At 41.3% G+C, this 21,315-nt stretch overlaps 1 non-coding gene across 1 annotated transcript; it reads right to left on the bottom strand.

Annotated features, from left to right (window-relative positions):
- Positions 1-14,057: 14,057 nt before the first annotated feature.
- LOC142177743 (small nucleolar RNA R71) lies at positions 14,058-14,164 on the bottom strand. The gene has a single exon (XR_012706301.1). It is a non-coding gene; the product is annotated as a small nucleolar RNA R71 (small nucleolar RNA).
- Between the last annotated feature and the right edge of the window lie 7,151 nt (positions 14,165-21,315).

The following is a 21,315-nucleotide window of genomic DNA, read 5'->3' as shown; positions in this document are numbered from 1 at the left end:
TATTATGTGCATTGCTTGGAAACGAGGTGCCAACATGTTGATTGTTAATACGTGTATAGTATAATCTGGAGAGGGAAAGGGCTAACTTTTATTTGTTTGCAGAAAATGAAACACGAAATCCCCAGGTTTGGTATGGTCCAAAATATCCCGCTTCGCCTAATTGGCTGGTGGAATGACCTTGCACAATGCGACAGAAATCACGTGAGGAGAGTACTGGGTAACTTGCCATCTTTGTTGAATATTCGACCCAACAGGAAATTAATTGAGGCAGCCACCATGTTCTGGGATGAAAAGAGAGTTGTTTTTCGATTTGCCATTATAGAAATGACTCCTCTTCTGGAAGAAATAGGGGGTTTTGCCAAGTTACCATGTGATAGTCCGGGTCTACTAGTGCCAAAAATTCGCACCCCACGCGGTTTTTAGAAAATGCTAGGGTTGAAGAAGAACGACAAAGTGGTCTATTGAAGAAGTCATACATCCCCTTTGAATTTTTCTATGAGGGATATGGGCACAGCAAAACATATCGCATGCATCACGAGGAGCTAGCCATTACCTCTTTGGTATGGGTGCACCACCGGGTTTATGTCTTGATAGTCTGTTTCTTGGGTTTGTTGATCTTTCCGATGCAAGGAGGGAGAATTCACACTCGCTTAGCCATGGTCGACAGGATCATGATGGAGGGTATCGAGGGAATAAATACACTATCATCCCTATGATCTTAGCCGAAATGCATCATGCTCTAGATAGGTGCAAGCATGGGTTTGGACATTTCGAGGGCTGCAATCTCCTACTACAGGTTTGGCTGCTAGAACACTTCCTGAGGGGAAATTATTGTCAGGAGCTCCTACGTAGGCCACTGAATAACTACATAGCCAATCATCATCCAAAGAAGATGACATTCGCGCAGGATAGGTTCACAAAGTCTGGGAATGTTGTAGGTTGGGTACGTTTCTTCAGTAATCTGACATACGAGCCAATGCATTGGATGTTCGAGTGGTTCCCTAGTAGCGAGCTCATCATCAGGTCAAAAAGAACCACTCACTTGGTACTGACTGGGCTGTGAGGCATCTACTCTTACGCTCTTATAAGGGCAATGAGACAAGCTGGGAGGAAGCAAGTCATACCTTGGGTTTCCAACATGGTTCAGTATAAAGATGATTTCAAAGGAGATGTTATCCCATTCAAATTTGAGGCCCAACACATATGGAACCAAAAGATCATCGTGGATGGAGAGACTATTAAACCAGACAAGTATCACGCCAGTCATATGTACTACTATTTCTCATGGTTGGAAGATGACATAACCAGGGACGTCAAACCGGGGGTCAATCTGAAGGATAGAATCATAGATGAGGTGGCTGAGGCACAGGTAAAGTACAAGAGGCTCCGTAAAAAAGTGTTCGAATCTGAAGCTAAGCATCTAGAACACCATAAGGTGGATATGGAGGCGATCAAGGAATGGAAGGAGATTGCAAACAAGTCGATAACGGGGTTGGAGCACCTAGAGAAAGGACATATGGAGCTAGAGGGGAAGATGAGGAAGAGGCTTTGGGATTGTCAAGGTATGGGCTATGATGAAGGAGGAAAGCTGCCTATGGCTTACTTGCTACTCTACATGCGCGACATGGGAAGTGTGATCGATGGAATCAAAAGAGCCAAGCATAGATAAGGTACTTCTGGGACCAAATAGACTAGGAGATAATGTTCTTTATTGCTTTTTAGATTAGATTTCGTTAGATTTTGATATAATAAGGCTTCGTGCCATTGGTGAATTTATGATTATTATTTTGATTTAGTAAAGATTGATTTGACTTATTTTCGCACTAATGGAATGAGGAAACATTGGCATGAATTTTCTCCAAGTCTATATGTCGCTTAGGCCTACCTCAAGCACAGTGAGGTCCCCAAAATTAGGACGCAAATTATTGCATGACCTTACGTGATACTTGCTTAAATATTGAAAACACTCTTTTAATTTGCCTTACTGACTTGGTTACCTTTTGTTTTTCTTTCTTTTGATTATTCCCACTCCCAAAGGTTGGTTCGTGCATTCTGGTATCATCAGCATACCACACCAGATCCAGAGGTCCTCCACCTCCATCTCCACCTAGCGACCCAAAAAGCAAAGGCAAAGAAAAAGGGAAGATGGAAGATCTAAGTGGTAATCAAAAGGACAACGCTACCATGGCAGAAAATGTTGAAACCTCAAACGGAAGGAGTACGCCAGGACAAAATGAGTTGGTCCTACGGTTGGGACAAAAGATCTTGGAACTATAAGGTGAGCTTGAGCAGGTCCAAAATCTCGCAAACCTCTCCCTTACTCTAAATGTTCCCGACGTCAACCATCAGAACACAACCAACCAGAATCAAACACCACCCCAAAACACACAAGCCCAAAATCCTCCACCCCTAGCTCTACAAAATCCTCCTGCAACGCACCAGTATCACAACCCCGTACCCCCTCAAAACCTTAACCCCCCACCAGTACAAACCCCTTAACAACAACACCATCATCCAAGCTAGTATCCGCAAACCACCACTTATCATACCCCTTAAAATGCACCACCACTTACCCTGATCCCCCTCAAACCTCAATCAAAGATCACCCATACACCCAAGTCCCAGGGACACACCAAGGCAACCCAATATACGTGGAGACCTTACCACACACCCCGCAACAAACCCCATACATACCCGAACCAACCAAGAAGGACCTGCTCATCCAAAATATGGAGGAGGAGCTAAAGAAACTGACAGAAAGAGTCCAGAGTGTTGAAGGCGGGAAAGGCATTGAAGTTTTGAACTATGAATACTTGTGCATCCAGACAGATGTGGAACTGCTGGAGGGTTACAAACCTCCTAAGTTTGAGATGTATGACGGCACCAGTGATCCTAAGATACATTTAAGAACCGATTGTGATAATCTTGTAGGAGTGGGCAATAATGAGCAAATCCGCATAAAACTGTTCATAAGAAGTCTTACAGGCGATGCCTTATCTTGGTATATTACCCAGAATCCAAAGAAGTGGGCGAACTGGGTAAGCATGGCATCCGATTTCATGGATAGATTTAGGTTCAACACAAAGAATGCGCCAGACATTTTCTATATCCAAAATCTCAAGAAGAAGCCAACAGAACCTTGCATGAGTATGCTACTCACTGGAGATCGGAGGCCGCCAAGGCGAGGCCGACAATAGAAGAAGAGAAAATGAACAAGTTCTTTGTCAGAGCTCAGGATCCACAGTATTATGAAAGATTGATGGTTATAGAGAATCACAAGTTCTCCGACATCATCAAGTTGGGAGAAAGGATAGAAGAAGGAATCAAGACCGGTATGGTGACCAACTTTGAGGCACTTTAAGACACCAACAAAGCCTTACGGTCAAGAGGTATCTCAAAGAAGAAGGGGTGCCGTGATGGTAGCTCAGGGCCCTAAGTCTACCCTTACATATAAAACACCTCCACCCACATATCAAACCTCATCTCCAAAATACCAATACCCTACCACTGCTTACCATGCCTATAATACCCAATCTGTATATTACCATTCACCTCCTTCCGCCCACCAAAACTACCCAAAGCCACGACCAAACTTTGACTGTAGAACTCCCAAACAATACACCCCTATCGCTAAACCCATAACCCAACTATATGAGAGACTGAAGGCCACTGGTTATGTCACTCCCATTCCTGCTATTGTTGTTGAAATTCCTTCCCAGTAGGTTAACCCCAGCAAGACTTGTGCCTACCATTTAGGCATGAAGGGTCATACTATCGAGGATTGCTGCATGTTGAAAGACAATATCCAGAAGCTGATTGACACCAAAGTTAAACAGGAAAAGGTGTCCGAACTAAATGTTCACAATAACCCTCTTCCTGACCACAGGGGCGAGGGAGTGAACGTGATAGAAACTGGGTAAGCAACTTTAACATAGTAATTGGATAGCAAAAGATGATAGTCTATGCCTGCTGAATAATATGAGAAACCCCTACCCTAAGGGAGTTGCGAAGTATTATAGATGTTGCACGGGGTGATCCTTTAGGTTAAAAAAACTTAGGACCCCCCCCCCCATATGTTTGTTACTTAAGCCTTTGTTTCTTTGAACTTAGAGCAATTAGGATGTATCTTGTAACCTCCAAAGACTTGTACTGATTATTTATATATAATCTAATTCCTTCACATGTGAAATCTTCTTTACACTTGTTTTATGTCATAGTTGAACACTTAATTCCCTATCTTCCTTCACTTACATTATCACATAGGAATATTATAATCCAATAATCCCCAATAGCGTAAATTTCGGATGGGACCCACAGTTGTGGACCTCGAAGAATGTCTAATACCTTCTCTTCAAGGTAATTTAAGCCTTTACCCGATCTTTGGTGACACAGACTAGTTAAAACATAGTTATTTGCAAATATCTGCCCTAGTGCACCTCAAAATCGTTTGGTGGTGACTCTCCTCTTTTAATGCCCACTTAAAAGAGTTGTCACATGTCGAAACCCGCTTTCATGAGAAATCGGGGCGCGACAACATGGCGACTCTGCTGGGGATATACTTAGGCTCTTACCATAATGAAGTTTCGCTTATGTGGATTAATGGATTATTTGATGACATGTACATCTCCTCCCTAATTCCCTTATTTGCTTAAACTGTTATATCATGTCTCTCTCGTCCCTATCTCCTTTATTTGCTTCATTCAAATATGTTTTCGAACCCTTTTCATGATTCATGCTAACTTCTCTCCTTTGCCTTTCCTTTTTCTTTTCCTTCTCCTGTTCATCTTTATCGCATTATTTACTATTTTTACATGCTTTCATCATGCAAAAAATCTGGCAATGTGTTACTGTTTTTTGCATAAAGAATGCTTTCAACATCATACTCCACTCGTGCTTATTGTCAACATAGCAGCACTTGATGAGTGTCTGCGCTTTCCTAAAAATACCTTTTTAAACCGGAAAGGCTTATTAGGGGTAGACTAGTCGATCGGCGGTATAGTCAACAGTCCCGTGCATTTCCTTCTCAAGTCGTCCACTTGAGAGTACCAGTCTAGACCCTCCTAGAAACTACACTCTGAGTTAAAATATACATGCATCATGCTAAACCTAGTATGGATTGAAACATCATTGACGCATCGATACGCTTACATAAACCTTGTCCAAAGTCCAAAGGGATTTCCACAATCCCAAAGGACACCATCATATTATGTGCATTGCTTGGAAAAAATGTGCCAACATGTTGACTGTTAATGCGTGTATAGTCTAATCTGGAGCGGGAAAGGGCTAACTTTTATTTGTTTGCAGAAAATAAAACACGAAATTCCCAGGTTTGGTATGGTCCAGAATATCCCGCTTCGCCTAATTGACTGGTGGAATGACATTGCACCATGCGACAGAAATCACGTGAGGAGAGTACTGGGTAACTTGCCATCTTTGTTGAATATTCGACCCAACAGGAAATTAATTGAGGTAGCCACCATGTTCTGGGATGAAAAGAGTTGTTTTTCGATTTGCCATTATAGAAATGACTCCTCTTCTGGAAGAAATAGGGGGTTTTGCCAAGTTACCATGTGATAGTCCGGGTCTACTAGTGCCTAAAATTCGAACCCCACGCGGTTTTTAGAAAATGCTAGGGTTGAAGAAGAACGACAAAGTGGTATGCTGAAGAAGTCATACATTCCCTTTGAATTTCTCTATGAGCGATATGGGCATAGCAAAACATATCGCCTGCATCACGAGGAGCTAGCCATTACCTCTTTGGGATGGGTGCACCACCGAGTTTATGTCTTCATAGTCTGTTTCTTGGGTTTGTTGATCTTTCCGATGCAAGGAGGGAGAATTCACACTCGCTTAGCCAGGATCGTGATAGAGGATATCGAGGGGAAGAAATACACTATCATCCCTATGATCTTAGCCGAAATGTATCGTGATCTAGATAGCTACAAGCATGGGTTTGGACATTTCAAAGGTTGCAATCTCCTACTACAGGTTTGGCTGCTAGAACACTTTCTAAGGGAAATTATCATCACGAGCTCCTACGTAGGCCACTGAATGACTACATAGCCAGTCACCATCCAAAGAAGATGATATTCGCGCCGGATAGGTTCGCAAAATCTGGGAATGTTGTAGGCTGGTGCGTTTCTTTAGTAATCTGACATACGAGCCAATGCATTGGATGTTCGGGCGGTTCCCTAGTAGCGAGTTCATCATCAGGTCCAAAAGAACCACTCACTTGGTACTGACTGGGCTGTGAGGCATCTACTCTTACGCTCTTATAAGGGCAATGAGACAATCGGAAAGAAGCAAGTCATACCTTAGGTTTCCAACATGGTTCAGTATAAAGCAAATTTCAAAGGAGATGTTATCCCATTCAAATTTGAGGCTCAACACATATGGAACCAAAAGATCATCGTGGATGGAAAGACTATTAAACCAGACAGGTATCACGGCAGTCATATGTACTACTATCTCTCGTGGTTGGAAGATGACATAACCGGGGACGTCAAACCGGGGGTCAATCTGAAGGATAGAATCATAGATGAGGTGGTTGAGGCACAGGTAAAGTACAAGAGGCTCTGTAAAAGAGTGTTCGAATCTAAAGCTAAGCATCTGGAACACCATAAGGTGGATATGGAGGTGATCAAGGAATGGAAGGAGATTGCAAACAAGTCGATAACGGTGTTGGAGCACCTAGAGCAAGGACAGATGGCGATAGAGGGGAAGATGAGGAAAAGGCTTTGGGATTGTCAAGGTATGGGCTATGATGAAGGAGGAAAGCTGGCTATGGCTTACTTGCTACTCTACATGCGCGACCTGGGAAGTGTGATCGATGGAGTCAAAAGAGCCAAGCATGGATAAGGTCCTTCTGGGACCTAATAGACTAGGAGATAATGTTCTTTATTGCTTTCTAGATTTAGATTTCGTTAGATTTTGATATAATAAGGCTTCGTGACATTAGTGACTTTATAATTATTATTTTGATTTAGTAAAGATTGATTTGACTTATTTTCGCACTAATGGAATGAGGAAACGTTGGCATGAATTTTCTCCACGTCTGTATGTCACTTAGGCCTACCTCAAGCACAATGAGGTCCCCAAAATTAGGACGCGAATTATTGCATGACCTTACATGATACTTACTTAAATATTGCAAACACTCTTTTATTTTGCCTTACTGACTTGGTTACCTTTTGTTTTTCTTTCTTTTGATTATTCCCACTCCCAAAGGTTGGTTCGTGCATTCTGGTATCATCAGCATACCACACCATATCCAGAGGTCCTCCACCTCCATCTCCACCTAGCGACCCAAAAAGCAAAGGCAAAGATAAAGGGAAGATGGATGATCTAAGTGGTAATCGAAAGGACAACGCTACCATGGCAGAAAATGTTGAAACCTCAGACGGAAGGAGTACGCTAGGACAGAATGAGTTGGTCCTACGGTTGGAACAAAAAATCTTGGAACTACAAGGTGAGCTTGAGCAGGTCCAAAATCTCGCAAACCTCCCTTAATCTAAATGTTCCCAACATCAACCATCAGAACACAACCACCCAGAATCAAATACCATCCCAAAACACACAAGCCCAAAATCCGCCACCCATAGCACTATAAAATCCTCCCGCAACGCACCAGTAAAACAACCTCGTACCCCCTCAAAAACTTAACCCCCCACCAGTACAAACCCCTCAACAACACCACCATCATCCAACCCAGTATCCGCAAACCACCACTTATCATACCCCTCAAAATGCACCACAACTTACCCTGATCCCTCTCAAACCTCAATCAAAGATCACTCATACACCCAAGTCCCAGGGATACACCAAGGCAACCCAATATACGTGGAGACCTTACCACACACCCCGCAACAAACCCTATACATACCCGAACCAACCAAAAAGGACCTGCTCATCCGAAACATAGCGGAGAAGCTAAAGAAACTGACAGGAAGAGTACAGAGTGTTGAAGGCGGGAAAGGCGCTGAAGGTTTGAACTACGAATACTTGCGCATCCAGCTAGATGTGTAACTGCTGGAGGGTTACAAACTTCCTAAGTTTGAGATGTTTGATGGCACCGGTGATCCTAAGATACATTTAAGAACCTATTGTGATAATCTTGTAGGAGTGGGAAAGAATGAGCAAATCCGTATGAAACTGTTCATGAGAAGTCTTACAGGCGATGCCTTATCTTGGTATATTACCCAAAATCCAAAGAAGTGGGGGAACTGGGTAAGCATGGCATCCGATTTCATGGATAGATTCATGTTCAACACAAAGAATGCGCCAGACATTTTCTATATCCAAAATCTCAAGAAAAAGCCAACAGAAACCTTCCGTGAGTATGCTACTCACTAGAGATCGGAGGCCGCCAAGGCGAGGCCGGCAATAGAAGAAGAGCAAATGAACAAGTTCTTTGTCAAAGCTCAGGATCCACAGTATTATGAAAGATTGATGGTTATAGAGAATCACAAGTTCTCCGACATCATCAAGTTGGGAGAAAAGATAGAAGAAGGAATCAAGACCGGTATAGTGACCAACATTGAGGCACTGTAAGACACCAACAAAGCCTTACGGTCAGGAGGTATCTCAAAGAAGAAGGGGTGTCGTGATGGTAGCCCAGGGCCCTAAGTCTACCCTTACCTATAAAACACCTCCACCCACATATCAACCCTCATCTCCAAAATACCAATACCCTTCCACTGCTTACCATGCCTATAATACCCAATCTGCATATTACCATTCACCTCCTTCCGCCCACCAAAACTACCCAAAGCCACGACCAAACTTTGACTGCAGAACTCCCAAACAATACACCCCTATCGCTAAACCCATATCCCAACTATATGAGAGACTGAAGGCCACTGGTTATGTCACTCCCATTCCTGCTATTGCTGTTGAAATTACTTCCTAGTGGGTTAACCCCAGCAAGACTTGTGCCTACCATAGGCATGAAGGGTTATACTATCGAGGATTGCTGCATGTTGAAAGACAATATCCAGACGTTGATTGACACCAAAGTTAAACAGGAAAATGTATCCGCACCAAATGTTCACAATAACCCTCTTCCTGACCACAGAGGCGAGGGAGTGAATGTGATAGAAACTGATAAAGAATGGGATCAGTTTAAGGCCCCATAAAATTTTGCAAAAGAAAATAATGTATCTTGTTGCTGAATGGTTTTTACGTGTTGAGGATTATAGAAATTCTTCGCGGCTCAGACCTTTTGGGTTAAACAATGCACCAGAAAGTAAAGGAAAGTTTTTGGCAAAAAGCGTGTTTATGCATTCCATTATGCGACCGCATAATCACTATGCGGGCCGCATAATGGCCGCAGAAGTGAGAAGGAGAGGGCCAAATCTGGCAGCAGCTATGCGGTCAACTATGCGACCGCATAACTGTTATGCGGTGCATTATGCGACCACATAATAGTTATGCAGACCGCATAGTGACCGCATACACAGACAGATTTTTGATCAGTTTTGTCAGCAAGTATGCGACCATTATGCGTTCGCATATGCGACCGCAGAACCTGTTCCGGGGCTTATTTTTGTGTTTTTAAAACTTGACCCTACTTCGTTAAATACACTCTTTGGGTCATTTTTGAGCTATAATCTGATATTTTAGAGTGAGAGAGAGTGCCCTAGAGTGAGAAGGTGTTCTTCAATAATTGTTCTTCAATTCTTGCTCAAGTTTTGGAAGATTAAGAAGGGAAGCTCACTAGGTCTTCATCCTAGAGGTAAGATTCTACACCTTAAACTCTAATTTCAAAATTATCTAAAAATGGGTAATTAGCAAGATAATTTTTGCGCATGAGAGTTGTTTATTTTACATGCATGTGATATCAAGGGGTGTAGGACGATTGTTGAACTAAGCATGGTAAAGATTGGGTTGTGGGATGATGGAATCCTCCACAAAAGGACTTTGAAACCTTAATGCACACCTAGTGTTTGATAAAATGCTCAAATAAGCTAGAACCATAATCATCTTCCTAATTTTGGTTCAATTTGTGATATTTCTAAAATAGATTGAAGTTGCTAAGAATTCCGTAACGTTTTAGAGTTTAAGGAAGCTCAATTGAGGTATGTTGGCTAAACTCTTCTTTAAGAATTAGAATTCCCAGTATCCTTGTAAGTTCCAAGATGTTGATTACAAACCGAGTATTCCGATAAGTTTTGTAATAAAGATTTGTGTTCAATTTGTGTTTCAAATGCTCTTATCATATTGCATTATAAATTTAAGGATGTGTTTCCAACTATGGATTGTGTATCCACATGTTAATTTCAAGTCGTGATTTATGTGAAAGTTATTATGCCAAGTTGTGTAGAGATTGGGATTTTGATACACCTCCACCCGCATATATTGGGGTGAGGCAGCATGACCGCTTTGTGTAGAGATTATGGTATTGTGGGACTGCACCTCCACCCGCATACATTGGGGTGAGGCGGTACGACCGCTTTGTTTGGTATTGGTGTCATTGATGCATTTCCACCTGCAAACATTGGGGTGAGGCGGCATAGCCGCTTGTGTAGGTTCTTGGTACTGTGGTTATAAATCCACCCGCATACATTGGAGTGAGGCGGCAGTGCCGCTTGAGTAGAGTTGTGGTATTGTACTTACACCTCCACCTGCATACATCGGGTGAGGCGGCGGGGCTGCTTTATGTAAAGATGGTTACAGAGGATCTCATCTTAAATCCTATAAATGTTATTGATAACTCTTAATAAGCTTGCTCTGGTTTTAACAGTTATCTATATTATACTATTGTCGCATTGGTTCATCATATTCATCTTGTATTTCTGAATTCTTAAATTGGTGTTTAGTTTTCATACTAGTATTATTCGACGGTATTAACGTCCCTTTTGTCGGGGGCGCTGCATCTTTAAATGGATGCAGGTGGTTCCAAAGCAGGAGATATTGATCAGTGATAGCAGTACACCTTCTTCCCAGCTAACTTGGTGAGCCCCACTTCATCCCGGGGTCATGTATCTTTTGTTCTTTGTGTATTCTATTTGAGGTATAACTGGGGCCTTATTGCCGGCATTATCATTGTACTCATCTTTATCTATAGAGGCTCTGTAGACATAGTGTGGGTTGTGTATTGGTGCTGGAAAAGACAAACTATGCTATGTTGTGGTTGTATTACTTGTCCATTTGAGACTTTAAAAATGGTAAACCTTATGGTAAAAAATTGGTATTGCAACATGATCACTTTATTGTTTAATTAAGGAAAACATATAATCTCTTTATTAATGAATGAGTTTGGGTAGAAAGAATCTAACATACTTGCTCGGTCGGGTTCACTCGGTTGAGCACCGGTCGCGCTCCTCAGTTTTGGGGCGTGACAATCAGGAAAGATCTATTAGACTTATCCGAGAGGGGGATGCTTCCAAAACGTCTCCTGTCACCCTCTCACCGATCGTGGTGCAAACCCAGGAAACATTCGAGATTGAGGTAGCTACGCTATTCACTGTGATGGTAGCTCCAACACCGCCTTATAAGTCTGATGTTGTCCCATGGGATTATGTGGCGGAGGCGAGGAGAAAGAGAAAAGCCAAGATGGAAGAGACAGGTGTTGCACAAGGAATGACCAGAACCGACAGAGTTTACACGCCTGAAAATCTTGCAAGAACGAGTAAAGAGACTGCACCACAATCACCTGCTGTGGAGACAGGCACTGATGATCTTTGTAGGAAGGTACAAGCAAGGGAATACTCTGTTGTTGATCACTTAAACAAGACTCCCGCCCAAATATCTATCTTATCATTGATGCAGAACTCAGATGCACACAAGTACGCCTTGATGAAGGTGTTAAGTGAAGCTTATGTAGCTACTGATATCACTAGTGGAGAGATGGCATATATGGTGGGGCAGATACTAGAGAGTCACAATATTATTTCACTCTATTCATGTTTGAGCTTTAATTGATAGTGTTTGCACTTATTGTGTGTTTTATTCCTTGTAGGAGTGATTCCGAGTTATGTAGATGTTATGAAGCTAATTCGAGCTATTTGGAGCTTTGAAGTCTGAGTAAAAGCCCAAGGGATTAAGCCGGGATTATGTTCGGGGGTCGAGGACCAAGTCTGGACGTCAAAACGCAAGTAAAATCTGTACTTTGAGAAATCCCCACTACCGCGGCGCGTGGGGCACCACGCTTGTACATATTCTTGTTGTCTATCAGAACTTAGCTCTTTGGATTTCCCCACTAATGCCCCCACATGGTGCGTCGCCCCATGCGGCACGCCTATGCAATTTTTACATAGTGAAAATCCTATTTCGGCTAGGAGAAGGTGGTTTCATCTGGGCCTGACCCTACTTGGTATAAATACATGGAAAACGTTATTTTTGGACGTTTGACACATAATCGACCTAAGGATACTAAGGAAGAGTTGGAGGAGCAAAAGCACAAGGAATTCGTCATTCCTTCCTCACTCAAGACCCGAGTTTGGATCGAATTTATGTTTTCCTATACTTTGACTTTATTTGTGATGAATTTCTCCATATCTATGGAGTAGTTCTCTTTAGGGATTGATGGATCTGGTGTATTGATAATTGTTTATGGATTATAACTTTAGTTTTATGTATTGAAGCATTTTTGGATGATTTAATCATTGCATCTATATTCACTTGTTCATGTAATCAAGAGAGGCATAACTTGTGATATCTTTGCATTATATTATTGGTTGAGTTCATTAATTCTTCTTACTAATCAGAAGAGGCTAGTTGAATCATTGATTAAACCTAGTTAGGAGGATAATCGAAAGAGGTTCTCCTAAAGACTAATCCACTATGCATTCTTGCATATCTTCACGTGCTTAATTTGGTTCATCTCGCGAGGTGGAGACTTAATCGAGAGAGGTGTTTTTGCTGAACGTGTGAACTAATAATTGAGTGACTTCGAGAGACTCACTTAAACATTAGAAGTGAATTATCTAGAGTTAGATCCCAAAAAATTATCTTGCTCTTTTCTTATCAAAAGTCTATCTTCTCCCATTGATAACCTTCTTTGCTTATTCCTTGTTTCAATTGTCATTAGACAATAGCTTTAGACTCTTAGTTAATTTTAGTTAGAAATCATATAAATCTCAATTGTTGATCATCCTGTATAGAGATGAAGCTAGAAACTATGGGAATACTGTTTAAATTCAATCCTTGTGGATTAGATATTATACTATACTATATTTGATTAGCGAGCATAATTTAAGTGTGTGTTTCAAGCTCGTCAAATTTTAGCGCCGTTGCCGGGGATTGGCAATCAATAGTGTTTGAAATAGTTTGTAGTGCTAATTCAGGAATTTTTATTTTATTTTTCTCTTTTTACGTTTGGTGTTCTTTGACTGTGCGCAGGTTACAGGTTTAGATTGGTGCATGACTCGAGCTTTTGCAAAAGAAGTGCTACCATACGAGCCAAAGATAGAAACATAATTGCGATAGCTGAGGAAGGAAAGAGATCTCACCGATACATCAGAAAAGGTTGGACAATCCTCAACCAAAGGAACTATGGCTGGAAACAGTGATGATAATGTAGATTTGGCTACAAGAGAGGCAGCCCAACAACGGAAAAAAGCTGCACGGGATGCTGAGAAAGCAGCTATTAGAGATGCACAGATCATCTATGAAGAAGAGAGGGGTCGGAGAATTGCACAAAATCAATCCTTGGCTGCAGACCAGTTCAGTAATATAGCTCCCATACCTGGGAGATCACTGGGCGATTATGCTAGACCAGTCTACAATCAAGGATTATAAAGTGTTAGACCACCTCCAATTGCAGCTAACAATTTTGAGTTGAAGCAAGGGTTCTTCAAACCCTTCAAAATTGTTGTGTCTTCAGAGGAAAGATGCACGAAGATACAAATACACATCTGATGGACTTCGAGGAGATTATGAACACCTTTCAATACAGTGGTGTGTCACAAGATGCAGTGTACTTAAGGGCATTCAACTACACCCTAAAAGATGATGCAAAGCAATGGCTTCGAAGCTTGCCCACGGGATCGATTAGAACACGGGAGGAGATGACTAGAAAAATTCATGATAAATATTTATCCTCAGCTAAGACGGGCAAGTTTAGAAGAGAAATCCATAACTTTTGCCATAAAGAGAATGAAATTGTTTTTGAAGCATGGGAGAGGTTTAAGGAGATCGTTCGAAAGTGTCAACATAGTGGAATTGAACTATGGATGCAACTTCAGGACTTTTGGGATAGATTGACACCGGCTTCACATAAAACATTAAGCAATGCAGTTGGAGGCCCGTCGATTAAGAAGAATCTAGAGGAGCTAGTTACAATTCTTGATGAGTTATCTGAAGATGCAAATCAGTGGCCCTCTGAGGGTGCTAAAAGAAGAAGATCGACTGGTGTTCATCAGGTTGATGCTACTACATCTGTGCAGGTACACCTTGATGTTATGGCTAAAGAAATAAAGAAGCTTACCTTAGCCTCGATACAAAATGAGTCTCACGCAGCTTGTGATATATGTGGAAGAGGACACCCTACTCATGAGTGTCTAGCCTCAACTGAGGAAGTGGATGCTGTGGGAAACTACAATTTTAATGCAATGGGTCAGAGGCACCCCGATTTTTCATGGAGTTCACCTGGGGTACTGCGAACGCTTGGAAACAAAATAACTCTAGACCCTAGGGACAAGGAGCTCCAGCAGACCAAAATCAGTAGAGGCAGCAATTTCAGCCTCAACAGCCAATTCAGCCTGGTCTAGAGGATCTAATGAAGGCATTCATTATCAAAACAAATAAGAGGTTGGACACCCATGGAGCAGCTATCAAAGAGTTGGGCACATCTTTTCGAAACCGGGAGAGACAAGTGGGACAAATTGCAACAATATTATCTAAGAGGGCTCCAGAAACTCTCCCCGCCGATACTGAGAGAAATCCCAAAGAAATAGTGAATGTTGTAACTCTGAGAAGTGGGAAGTGTTAAAAGATCCCACCCCGATCCAAAACGATATGAAACTTGAAAAACAAAGTGGGGAGCGGCTGAAGAATGATGTTTATAAAAAGAAGAAGGGCCAGATAAAAACTGAGAAAAAGAAGAAGGGAGAAACTTCGAGAAGGGAGGAACCTGAGGAGAGCCAGCATATGCCTTCTTTACCTTTCCCCAAAAATCTATATAGAGAAAAGTTGGACAAGCAGTTTGGGAGATTTTGGATGTGCTGAAACAGGTTCATGTAAACTTACCATTCACAGAAGTGCTCTCACAAATGTCTGCTTGTGCCAAATTCTTGAAGGAGATCCTGACAAATAAGAGGAAGATAGAAGAGACCTCAGTGGTCAAGCTCACAGAGCATTGCAGTGCGATATTGCAAAACAAACTCCCACAAAAATGTGGAGATCCAAGGAGTTTTACTATACCATGCTCTGTAGGAACTATTCATTTTGATAAGTCTTTATGTGATTATGGTGCCTTAATTAATTTAATGCCTCTATCTATTTACATAAAATTGGAGAAGGAGATGGGAGAGATAAGGTCTGCACCAATATCGTTGCAGCTGGCAGACCAAACAACTTTAATACCCGAGGGGATAGTGGAAGATTCTTAGTTCGGGTGGATAAGTTCGTATTTACTATGTATTTTATAGTGGTGAATATGGAGGAAAACAAGGAGGTCCACCTTATCCTAGGAAGACCATTCTTACCAATGGGTAGAGCGATATTGGATATACATGAGAGAAAACTCATGCTTAGAATGGGTGAGGAGACTGTGGCTTTTAAGATAAATGTAGTAAAGGGGGCACAAAAGGAAAAACTAGCTGTGAATGTTGAGTGGAAAGTGAAGGGCTCGAATGAGAAGGCTACAGTGAGTGAGAAAGATAAGTGTGGGGTGTACCCCAAAAAGGCTGAGAAGAAAATGTCTGCATGGATGTGTGCATTAGTTCGGGTGCGAGGAATGGAGCCCGACTTTGACTCAGACCCCGACTAGATATTCAGGGAAGTTCCTTTACCTTATGCTTTTTAATTGTGTGTCATGGGGACATGCCACAACTTAAAGTGTAGGGTGGGGGATATTTGTATTTATGTATGTATGTATGTATATTAGTTTTTTTTTGTTGGTTGTAGTAGTTGGGGATAAAAACAATTGAAAAAAAATAAAAAAAAATTCGATTTTTCCCGACGATGGATATCATCGACATGTTTCTTGAGGGATTAAAGTCGAAAGAAAAAAGACAAAAAGATTTTCGTTTGTAGGTAGTGTAATAATTTCTACTTGGTTTTTCTTTGTGTCGCGGTTCTTTTCCAAAAATTTTGTTTGAACCGGGTGTAGTTAGTTTTTGTTTTTTAGGAGGTAGGAAACCTTGTGCTGTGATTTGAATTGAAGGCAATACCTCTTAACCTTATTATGCCATGAGAATAGTAAGTGCTTTAGTTATGATGCTTCGGCTAAGTTTTTGACTCTTGTACAAGTACCTTAAATTGTATGATCTTAACTTTGCTTAACTGCTTTGACTAGAGTATCTTGATAGTCCAATCCTGAGTGAGTTATGTGCCATATGTGTGGGAGGTTTTGTGTATCCTGTGCATTGCATTTGATGTTTAGAACTTGCCCCGTGTGTTTACAAAACAAAATAGTAGTTTTATTCAATCTTGGAAGTGATATAGGCATTTCTTTGTTGAGCTAGTTATAGACTTTTACCCACCTAATTGTTATGTATCTTAGTTAACCCCTTTGATCATGTAATCATGTTTCTTTGGCAACCACATTACAAGTCTTACCCATTTGTTTGAATCGACCATCTATTTGAACCTTCTACCTCTCGAAGCACTTGAATTTGTTATGAACTTTGTAAAAGTTGAAGTGTGGGGTGGCTGGTTTGGCTTTTGAGTGGAACTAATGAACTAAGGAGAAAGATGCACTGTTTTGAAAAAGAAAGAGCCACTTGAATTGAAAAAAGAAAGAAAAAATAAGTGTATGATTGTGGAAAAAATATTCCTTGACAGTGGTAACTCTTGATATAATTGTGCTTAAAGAAGTAGGGAGTTGATGTATATTGATGTGAAGATGGAGTTATGGCTTGATATAAGTGTGGGGTTTTTAACAATGAATTGTATGTATTAAAGTGCTTAGGGAGGTGCAGTCACTCTTATATCCAAATATATCATACCCATCCCGTAGTCTACATTACAACCGATTAAAGTCCTACTTGATCCTTGACGGAATGAGCTCAATTAGTAGAGAAATACACCACGGGCAAGTCTATGGTACGTCTTTTGTGGCATATGAATGTTACTTCTGAGAGTGAGTGAATTCTTTCTATCTTGAGTTCCTGATTGTTTTTAAATTTTATTGTGTGTGGAACTACTCTCTATTGTTGTGTGAGGGCACCTGATTCATGAAGGAAAGGTAATGTCGTTGACCTTTGTGTTAGAGTAAGTTAGGGGGTTATAAAAATGCATGGTCCTTTTGAGTCAAATCTTGAGGCGAGGATGTTACGGTATTGTGCTTAGTCTATTTTAAATAGTCTTGGTGTGATGAGTTATGAGAGTTGTTGAAAAGGGTCGTGTTTATATGAAGTGTAGTTTGATTGCTCAAGGACGAGAAATGATTTAAGTGTGGGGTGTTGATGGTAGGCTATAATTGCGTATTTTAGTCGCTTATTGCACTCTATTCATGTTTGAGCTTTAATTGATAGTGTTTGCACTTATTGTGTGTTTTATGCCTTGTAGGAGTGATTCCAAGTTATGTAGATGTTATGGAGCTAATTCGAGCTATTTGGACCTTTGAAGTCCGAGTAAAAGCCCAAGGGATTAAGTCGGGATCATGTTCGGGGGTTGAGGACCAAGTTTGGACGTCAAAACGTAAGCAAAATCCGTACTTTGAGAAATCCCCACTGCTGTGGCACGTGGGGCACCGTGCTTGTACAAATTCCTATTATCTTTCAGAGCTTAGCTATCTCAATTTCCCCACTAATGCCCCGCATGGCGCGTCTGTAAGGCCCCGTAAAATTTTGCAAAGGAAAAATAATGTTTCGTGGTGCCGAATTGGGCTTACGTGTTTGAGGACTGGAAAGTAAAGGAAAAATTTGGGCAGAAGAAAGGCACTTCTGCGGCCCACTATGCGGCCGCAGAATCACTCTACGGACCGCATAATGGCCGCAGAGTGAGGTAGGCAACTGGGAGTTTTTGATGTCATTTTGCGGTCCATTATGTGACCGCAAATCAATTTTGCGGGCTGCACTCTGATCGCATATCCAGCTTTGTGATTTTCGAAGGGACATTCTGCGGTGCATTGTGCGACAGTAGACCAGTTCTGCGGTGCATTATGCGACCGCAGAACAGGTCTGCGGGCCGCATAATGACCGCAGACCGAGTCAGATTTTTCCAGTTCCAAAGGCCAATTATGCGGCTTGTTCTGTGAACCGTATATCCATTTTGCGGTCGCATATGCGAACGCAGATCCTGTTCCGGGGCAACATTTTTGGGTTTTTATAACCCGACCCTACTTCGTTAAATAGACGATTTGTACCATTTTTGACCAACAAATCAGATATTTTTAGAGTGAGAGAGTGCCCTAGAGTGAGAAAGTGTTCTTCAATACTTTGTTCTTCAATTCTTGCTCGAATCTTGGAAGATTAACAAGGAAACCTCACTAGGTCTTCATCCTAGAGGTAAGATTCTACACCCTAACCCTCAATCTCGAATTTTATTTAGAAATGGGTAATTAGTAAGATAATTTTGGGCATGAGAGTTGTTTATTTTACATGCATGTGTTATCAAGGGGTGTAGGAAGATTGTAGAGCTAAAAATGGCAAAGAATGGGTTATGGGATGATGGAATCTTCCATAAAAGGAACATGAAATCTTAATGCACACCTAGTGTTTGATAAAATGCTCAAATGAGCTAGAACTATGATCATCCTCCTAATTTTGGTTCAATTTGTTATATTTTTAAAATAGATTAAAGTTGCTAAGAATTCCGGAATATTTTAGAGTGTAAGGAAGCTCAATTGAGGTATGTTGGCTAAACCTTTCTCCTAGAATTGTATCCCATGGTATCCATGTAATCTATGTAAGTCCCGAATTGTTCATTATGAAAGTGGCTATTCCGAGTAAGGTTGTGTTGAAAGATATATGTCAATAAGTATCCCAAATGTTTTATTTATGTTATGTTATCAGTTGAGGATGTGTTCAAAATATGGGTTGTGCATTAATAATGTTTCGACTTCAAGTCAAGTTCAAACGAAGGCTATTATGCCAAATTTTGTAAAATATCTCTATGTGCCTAAGACTCTAAATTGCTCACATGTGTACTACAAATCTTGAATTGAATTATAATTATTGTTGATGATGATGATGATGTTTGAAATTGAAAAGGTGAGCATGAAATACTAAATGCCGCCAACGTGCCAAGAATGATTTTATAATTGTGGCCACTAGTGACAATGAAATGAAAAGATGTGAAAGAAGTATGGAATGTGATGATTGATATAAAAAGGTTGATGTCTCGAATAAGACAGCCTAGCCGATCGAGTCGTGATCGGACACCATGAAGCATACATGATGGTGATTGTGCTATAAATTGTAATTGAAATGACGGTTGTGGTTGATGTCTCTAATGAGATGGCCTAGCCGATCGAGTCGTGATCAGACTCCGTGCTAAAAGTATGGTGGTATTGGTATTGAGAGTGATTGTGGTTGATGTCTCTAATGAGATAGCCTAGCCGATTAGGTCATGATCGGACTCCGTGCTAAAAGAACGGTGGTATTGGTATTGTGAATACTGGAGTCGGGAATAGTGTCATATTGGTACTAAAGACCTCCCAGCTTAAACATAATGAAATTTATTTGAACAATGTCTTGATCCAAAATTGAGGTTTGATGTTGTTTAAGGCTTCCATTGATATTATGATATTATTGTTTGTATTATTTATTATTCTATTGAGATGGTGTTTTGTCATTCATACTAGTACTATTCCATATGTACTAACGTCGTTTTTGCTGAGGGCGCTGCATCTTTAATGGATGCAGGTGGTTCCACAGCAGGAGACATTGATCAGTGATAGCGGTACATCCTCTTCCCAGCTGACTTGGTGAGCCCCACTTCATTTCGGGGTCATGTATATTTTGTTCCTCATGTATTATGTTTGAAGTATAGCCGGGGACTTGTTGACGGCATTATCATAGTACTCTTTTGTATCTATTAGAGGCTCCGTAGACAAAGTGTGGGTTGTGTATTGGTACTGGGAATGTCAAACTATGTTATGTTGTGGTTGTATTACCTGTTCCATTTGAGACTTTAAAAATGATGAAACTATTGGTAATGAATTGGTATTGTAGACATGAACAATCTTTTGTCTAATTAATGAAAATATGTATTATTTTCATTCATGGATGAGTTTGGGTAGAAGGAAATCTAACAGGCTTGCTCGGTCGGGTTCACTCGGTTGAGCGTCGGTCGCGCTCCCCGATTTCGGGATGTGACAAACTTGGTATTAGAGCCTAAAATTTTAAAGTGTCCTAGAATGTCTCGGAGCCGTGTCTCATAGAGTCCTTCTTATCGGTGTGTTGTCGACCACATCTATAATTAGGATGCTACTTGGGCATTTAGGAATAATACCCTTCTTTCATGTTCTCGATCGTGTGATAAAGCTGATTGTAAGATTGTTCCTCCTTTAACTCGTGCATTGCTCTAATTTTCAGCATATGGCGCCTAAAAAGAAGGCAAGAACTGGCCAAAGAGCCAATGTCACCCCAGGAGTGGTAGTTGATCCTATATTTGATGATGCGGGTGAGAACCCAAGGAGTGAGAATATTCCTCCAGTTACTACATTGCATGATTCCACTACAACTGATCAGATCGCACCTGTCCCTACACCTACTGACGATGCAACGGTCCCTCCAACTGATATTCCAGTTCCAGCTTCCAATTCTGGTGTTTCTGATGTTGATCTTAGGGGAGCCATGCAGATGTTGGCTCAAATAGTGGCTTCCCAGGCCCAGAGATCAAATGTTGCACCCATTTCTTCTAGTCAGCCAGGGGATTCTACTAGTTTCAGGGTGAACAGGTTTCTCCAGTTGGATCCTCCAGTGTTCACGGGTACTAACCTAGAGGAGTATCCCCAAGACTTCATTGATGAGATGTACAAGACTCCCCGAGTTATGCGTGCTACTGAGACAAAGGCAGTGGAATTGGCTTCCTACCGCCTGAAAGAGGTGGCATATTCTTGGTTTGAACTATGCAAGGAGTCCCATGGAGAAGGGAGCCCTCCAGCAAGGTGGGGTGAGTTTGTCGATGCCTTCATTAATCATTTCTTGCCTGCCGAGACTAAGGCAGCCCGTGCTGCTGAGCTTGAGAACCTGAGACAAGGTA

Source organism: Nicotiana tabacum, chromosome 23 (assembly GCF_000715075.1).
Source record: "Nicotiana tabacum cultivar K326 chromosome 23, ASM71507v2, whole genome shotgun sequence".
NCBI classification, from domain to species: domain Eukaryota; kingdom Viridiplantae; phylum Streptophyta; class Magnoliopsida; order Solanales; family Solanaceae; genus Nicotiana; species Nicotiana tabacum.
The sequence above is the reverse complement of the archived record's forward strand: the minus strand, read 5'-3'. Positions and strand labels throughout refer to the sequence as shown.